We start from the raw sequence: 6,715 nt of genomic DNA, 5'->3' as shown, positions 1-6,715 counted from the left end.
GGTGCACTGCGTGGCTGATGAGTCTGTATCAAATGGAACACTGACGTTAACCACTTGGCGGGAGTGACGGACGCAAATCTGCTCGCGATACCCGCGAAACTTAGTGACAAAATGAATGCACTTCTTGCCCTCTTGTTGTCTCTTGTTTACCCCTTTCTCCACCCCATGTGGAAACTGCGATACCTCCACAATCGCGGCAGGAGCTGGTCCATTGTGCGTGCTACCGTAGCATCTCGTCCGCCATTGTTTTAGAAATGAAATGAAAAGCTGGCGAAAGGGCTCCTCCTCTTCCGCTACATCGCCAAGATGGCGCCCGTTTAGGGCGAGTAGTGTCCATCGTTTACACTGAATGTTTTGCCCGTTTGCAGGGCGCCATCCGGGTACTTTCAGTGCTCTGGATGCTGCTGGTTCTGTCAGTGTGGCGCCCGAAGCACTGAAAGTCAGTGCTCAAGTGTCCGGGAGGAGACACAGCCTATGTGTACAGATGTAAAGCCTCTGAGGGGAGTTTGTGATTTGTGAGAGTTCTGAGAACAAAGGCAACATCAGCCCTGGAGGAGACCAGGAGCCACCGCCGCTCTCTGCTCAGCACCATGGGTCATCTACTTCCACCAGGCATGAAGACGCCTCAGTCACAGGGATGGAGGAGCGAGGGAGGACGCAGCAAATGCAGATGTGGAGTGCTGCGTCTTCTTTCATGAAGTGAGGAGCTGGATGCAGCGGTTCCTCATGCAATGAGTGTAAGTGTCTGTGGAGGACGGCCGACGCTCACGGCAGCCTTCTTTCTTCTATACGTTCCCTTCCAGCCGACATGGTGCTTCCAGTTCAGTGTTTTCTACGAGGAGACGTCATTTACATGATGTGAGAGGCTCAGAAGACCAAATCATACAAGTCCAGCACAATGTCTCAGGTAACATGATGTAAAGCCAACAAAGATATAACTCATATATTGTGAAATAGTGAACAAAAACACAAATATTATCCTATTATATATATCGTTGTTATGAGAAATAATTTCTGTCTTAAATTGTCGTGAAAGTAAAATTAGAAGCCCAAATAAACCTTTCGGGTTGTGGCCCCTGACCCGGAGCTGAGAGGCTGTTGTATGAGCTGTGAGTTACTCGTGTGGTGGAGACGAGGGGTTATCCCAGTGTGGGCTGTGGTCGTTGCAGATGTACCACCTTACACAGAGCGCTCCTTTCTCAGTGACCCTCTTGTGTATCAATGGATTAACATGTTTAGGAATGCCCTGGACCCTGACCCCTCCCTTAGTGCTCCACTGGGACATACTACTTAGAGACCGTTCAGCAAGGCAGCGCTGCTTACATCCGCTCAAGCTTCCGCAGTAGTTCCTGAGACGTTAGCCGGTGGGTTTCGTTACCATCCTGTGTGGCTGTGGAGGAGAGCCTCGTCTTCACCGGCTATGTGCTTAATGCCGCCTGAGACCATCGGAATGACACACTCATATATATATACATATATATACTGCATAGTCCAACTGTCTGCCTACATAGTGTCAGACATTAGTAACGATTTGAGAAGCATGCACCACCAGAGGCCCTTCCTGTTAGGACGAGGACCCAACCTCACAGGAAAGGGTGGAGGTCATCTTCACTGCACACCGGATTCTCTCTCCACTGAATGAGCGTTGCTCCAGCTCAAGAGGCTGCAGGAAGGTGAAGGGACCTGGAGCCGGCCTCCAGCTGTTTGCTTTACTAACGCCAACCTGAGACCTCCGTCTCTGAAGATAACATTCATCTGGGCGAAAAGGAAAGGAAGTGTCCTTGCCAAGTGTCCTTTCCTTACTGACTTGTCAAGATGAACTTCATGTTCCCCATCCTTTGTTTCGACCTCAACAGGCGGAGACCGCCTGAGTGCTGTGCGTGGACACGCTTTGAGCGTGTTGGTGGAACAGAACTGATCGGCCTCACTGAGGTGTGGATGGGAGCCGTGTGACCGTTCAGGCGGTTGATGACGCTCCGGCTCTGTGGCGACGGATCAGAAGAAGAATCTAAGACATTAGGAGGTTGAGTTTAAATATAGGTCGACAAATAACATAAATATATGAAGCAGTCTAACAACCAGTGTACACAACTTTACTCCATTTCAAATGGCCCAGTTCCCACTGGTTGCATAAATACGGTCTCTTTTTTAAATAAACTTCAAACAAAGGTTTACGTAGTTGTCTGGTAAACGTAGTCGATGTGTTAACGTAGTCGATGGGTTAACGTAGTCGATGTGTTAACGTAGTCGATGGGTTAACGTTACCGATGTGTTAACGTAGTCGATGGGTTAACGTAGTCGATGTGTTAACGTAGTCGATGGGTTAACGTAGTCGATGTGTTAACGTAGTCGATGTGTTAACGTAGTCGATGTGTTAACGTAGTCGATGGGTTAACGTAGTCGATGTGTTAACGTAGTCGATGTGTTAACGTAGTCGATGTGTTAACGTAGTCGATGGGTTAACGTAGTCGATGGGTTAACGTAGTCGATGTGTTAACGTAGTCGTTGTGTTAACGTAGTCGTTGTGTTAACGCAGTCGATGGGTTAACGCAGTCGATGGGTTAACGCAGTCGATGGGTTAACGCAGTCGATGTGTTAACGCAGTCGATGGGTTAACGATGCGTGGTTAACGAGTCGATGGGTTAACGTAGTCGGTGTGTTAACGTAGTCTCCGTGTTAACGTAGTCGATGTGTTAACGCAGCCGATGGGCTAACGTCGTGGTTAACGCAGTCGATGGGTTAACGTAGTCGGCGTGTTAACGTAGTCGGCGGGTTAACGCAGTCGATGTGTTAACGCAGTCGATGTGTTAACGCAGTCGATGTGTTAACGCAGTCGATGTGTTAACGCAGTCGATGTGTTAACGTAGTCGATGTGTTAACGTAGTCGATGTGTTAACGTAGTCGATGTGTTAACGTAGTCGATGTGTTAACGTAGTCGATGTGTTAACGTAGTCGGTGTGTTAACGTAGTCGATGGGTTAACGTAGTCGATGTGTTAACGTAGTCGTTGTGTTAACGCGGTCGATGTGTTAACGTAGTCGGGTTAACGTAGTCGGGGTTAACGTGGTCGGCGTGTTAACGTAGTCGTGTGTTAACGTAGTCGATGTGTTAACGAGTCGGCGGGTTAACGAGTCGATGGTTAACGTAGTCGATGGGTTAACGCAGTCGGCGGGTTAACGCGGTCGATGTGTTAACGCAGTCGATGGTTAACGCAGTCGTGTGTTAACGTGGTCGATGGGTTAACGTGGTCGTGTGTTAACGTGGTCGGCGTGTTAACGAGTCGGCGGTTAACGCAGTCGGGTTAACGTAGTCGGGTTAACGCGGTCGATGGTTAACGCAGTCGATGTGTTAACGCAGTCGATGGGTTAACGTAGTCGGCGTGGTTAACGTAGTGGCGTGTTAACGTAGTCGGCGGGTTAACGAAGTGGCGTGTGTTAACGTAGTCGATGTGTTAACGTAGTCGGTGTTAACGAGTCGTGTGTTAACGTAGTCGGTGGGTTAACGTGTCGATGGGTTAACGTAGTCGATGGGTTAACGTAGTCGATGGGTTAACGAAATGGCGATGGTTAACGTAGTCGGCGGGTTAACGTAGTCGATGTGTTAACGTAGTCGGCGTGTTAACGTGGCGGGTTAACGTAGTCGATGTGTTAACGTAGTCGGTGTGTTAACGTAGTCGGTGTGTTAACGTAGTCGATGGGTTAACGTAGTCGGTGTGTTAACGTAGTCGGTGTTAACGTGTCGTGTGTTAACGTGAGTGGTGTGTTAACGTAGTCGGTGTTAACGTGGTCGATGTGTTAACGTAGTCGTGTTAACGTGCGGTGTTAACGAGTCGGTGTTAACGTAGTCGGTGTGTTAACGTAGTCGATGTGTTAACGTAGTCGGTGTGTTAACGTAGTCGATGTGTTAACGTAGTCGATGTGTTAACGTAGTCGATGTGTTAACGTAGTCGGTGTGTTAACGTAGTCGATGGGTTAACGTAGTCGATGTGTTAACGTAGTCGGTGTTAACGAGTCGGCGGGTTAACGTAGTCGCTGGGTTAACGTAGTCGGGGTTAACGTAGTCGATGTGTTAACGAGTCGATGGGTTAACGTAGTCGGCGTGTTAACGTAGTCGATGTGTTAACGTAGTCGGCGTGGTTAACGTGAGTCGATGGGTTAACGAGTCGCGGTGTTAACGTAGTCGATGTGTTAACGTAGTCGGTGTGTTAACGTAGTCGGTGTGTTAACGTAGTCGATGTGTTAACGTAGTCGGTGTGTTAACGTAGTCGGTGTGTTAACGTAGTCGATGGGTTAACGTAGTCGATGGGTTAACGTAGTCGATGTGTTAACGAGTCGGCGGGTTAACGTAGTCGATGTGTTAACGTAGTCGATGTGTTAACGTAGTCGATGTGTTAACGTAGTCGATGTGTTAACGTGGTTAACGATGTGTGTTAACGTAGTCGGCGTGTTAACGTGGTCGATGTGTTAACGTAGTCGGGTTAACGTGGTCGATGTGTTAACGTAGTCGGCGTGTTAACGTAGTCGATGTGTTAACGTAGTCGGCGTGTTAACGTGGCGTGTTAACGGTCGATGTGTTAACGTAGTCGGCGTGTTAACGTAGTCGGCGTGTTAACGTAGTCGATGTGTTAACGAGTCGTGTGTTAACGTAGTCGGGTTAACGTGGTGTTACGAGTCGATGTGTTAACGTAGTCGGCGTGTTAACGTAGTCGATGTGTTAACGCAGTCGGCGGGTTAACGTGTCGAGGTTAACGAGTCGTGGGTTAACGTAGTCGATGTGTTAACGTAGTCGTTGTGTTAACGTAGCCGATGTGTTAACGTAGCCGATGTGTTAACGTAGTCGGTGTGTTAACGTGGCGTGTTAACGTAGTCGGCGTGTTAACGATGGGTTAACGTGATGCGTGTTAACGTAGTCGGTGTGTTAACGTAGTCGTGTGTTAACGTGGTCGATGGGTTAACGTAGTCGGTGTGTTAACGTGTCGTGTGTTAACGTAGCCGATGTGTTAACGTGTCGGTGTGTTAACGTAGTCGATGTGTTAGCGTGTCGGCGGGTTAACGTAGATGGCGTGTTAACGTAGTCGATGTGTTAACGAGTCGTGGTTAACGTGTCGATGTGTTAACGTAGTCGATGTTAACGTGTCGTGTTAACGTGTCGTGTGTTAACGTGGTCGATGTGTTAACGTAGTCGGCGGTTAACGTAGTCGGTTAACGTGTCGGGTTAACGTAGTCGATGTGTTAACGTAGTCGGCGGGTTAACGTAGTCGGCGTGTTAACGTGGTCGATGTGTTAACGTGTCGGTGTTAACGTAGTCGATGTGTTAACCTAGTCGATGCGTTAACGTAGTCGATGTGTTAACGTAGTCGATGGGTTAACGTAGTCGATGTGTTAACGTAGTCGATGGGTTAACGTAGTCGATGTGTTAACGTAGTCGATGTGTTAACGTAGTCGGTGTGTTAACGTAGTCGGTGTGTTAACGTAGTCGGTGTGTTAACGTAGTCGGTGTGTTAACGTAGTCGATGGGTTAACGTAGTCGGTGTGTTAACGTAGTCGATGTGTTAACGTAGTCGATGGGTTAACGTAGTCGATGGGTTAACGTAGTCGATGTGTTAACGTAGTCGTTGTGTTAACGTAGTCGATGGGTTAACGTAGTCGATGTGTTAACGTAGTCGATGTGTTAACGTAGTCGTTGTGTTAACGTAGTCGGTTAACGGGGTTAACGTAGTCGATGGGTTAACGAAGTCGATGTGTTAACGTGGCGGGTTAACGTGTGTGTTAACGTGGTCGATGGGTTAACGAAGTCGGCGTGTTAACGAGTGGCGGTTAACGTAGTCGATGGGTTAACGTAGTCGATGTGTTAACGTAGTCGATGGGTTAACGTAGTCGATGGGTTAACGTAGTCGATGTGTTAACGTAGTCGATGGGTTAACGTAGTCGATGGGTTAACGTAGTCGATGTGTTAACGTAGTCGGTGTGTTAACGTAGTCGATGTGTTAACGTAGTCGATGTGTTAACGTAGTCGATGGGTTTACGTAGTTGTCTGATGAATCTGGTCTGGGATGACTAGGAGCCATTCAGGACGGTGCGCTAAATGTTCACTCGTTAAGCTGCTACTAAAAGTCAGGAGGTCAGAGGGATGCGGGTGGCCTTGGAGACCATGTGGCAGACCATGGTATTGCATCTAATGTTTTATTACAATCTTTCCCCAACAGTTAGCATATTTTAGTGTCTGTGCACATATACTGTTGACATGCATGTTTATGTGGACCCCACCCAGTGCAAAAGGTTCTTACACCACCCAGATGACACACACACACATACTGCTAGTTTAAAAGTTAGCAGCAGCTTCACACCACTCCAGTCTCTTTCTTCCAATCTGCAATGATCCATGAAAACACATCAGTTCAAGAGGGGTTCCCAAAACCATGAGTTCCTGTACGAGACAAAACAGATCCACATTCCTGCCGCCGTTGCTTTCTACTTCTCCCCCATCGCTCTCAGCCGTGAGCTCAGAGGAGCAATAAGAAGCCTGATCCAAGCAGGCAGGCATTCCTCATGTCACGGCTCTACGCACACAGGCGAGGGTCGTGTGAACGCCCCTCGACTCATCACTGTGACCGGAGAGATGGATGCTCTCACATTCCATCCCGTCCCATTCGGTGCTCACACATTCACACCTCAGAGTGTCCGGTGTCCGGGACGCAGGGATTATTATCAGCCTCC

This window comes from Pseudoliparis swirei, chromosome 21 (assembly GCF_029220125.1).
Source record: "Pseudoliparis swirei isolate HS2019 ecotype Mariana Trench chromosome 21, NWPU_hadal_v1, whole genome shotgun sequence".
NCBI classification, from domain to species: domain Eukaryota; kingdom Metazoa; phylum Chordata; class Actinopteri; order Perciformes; family Liparidae; genus Pseudoliparis; species Pseudoliparis swirei.
This window is presented reverse-complemented; position numbering follows the sequence as displayed.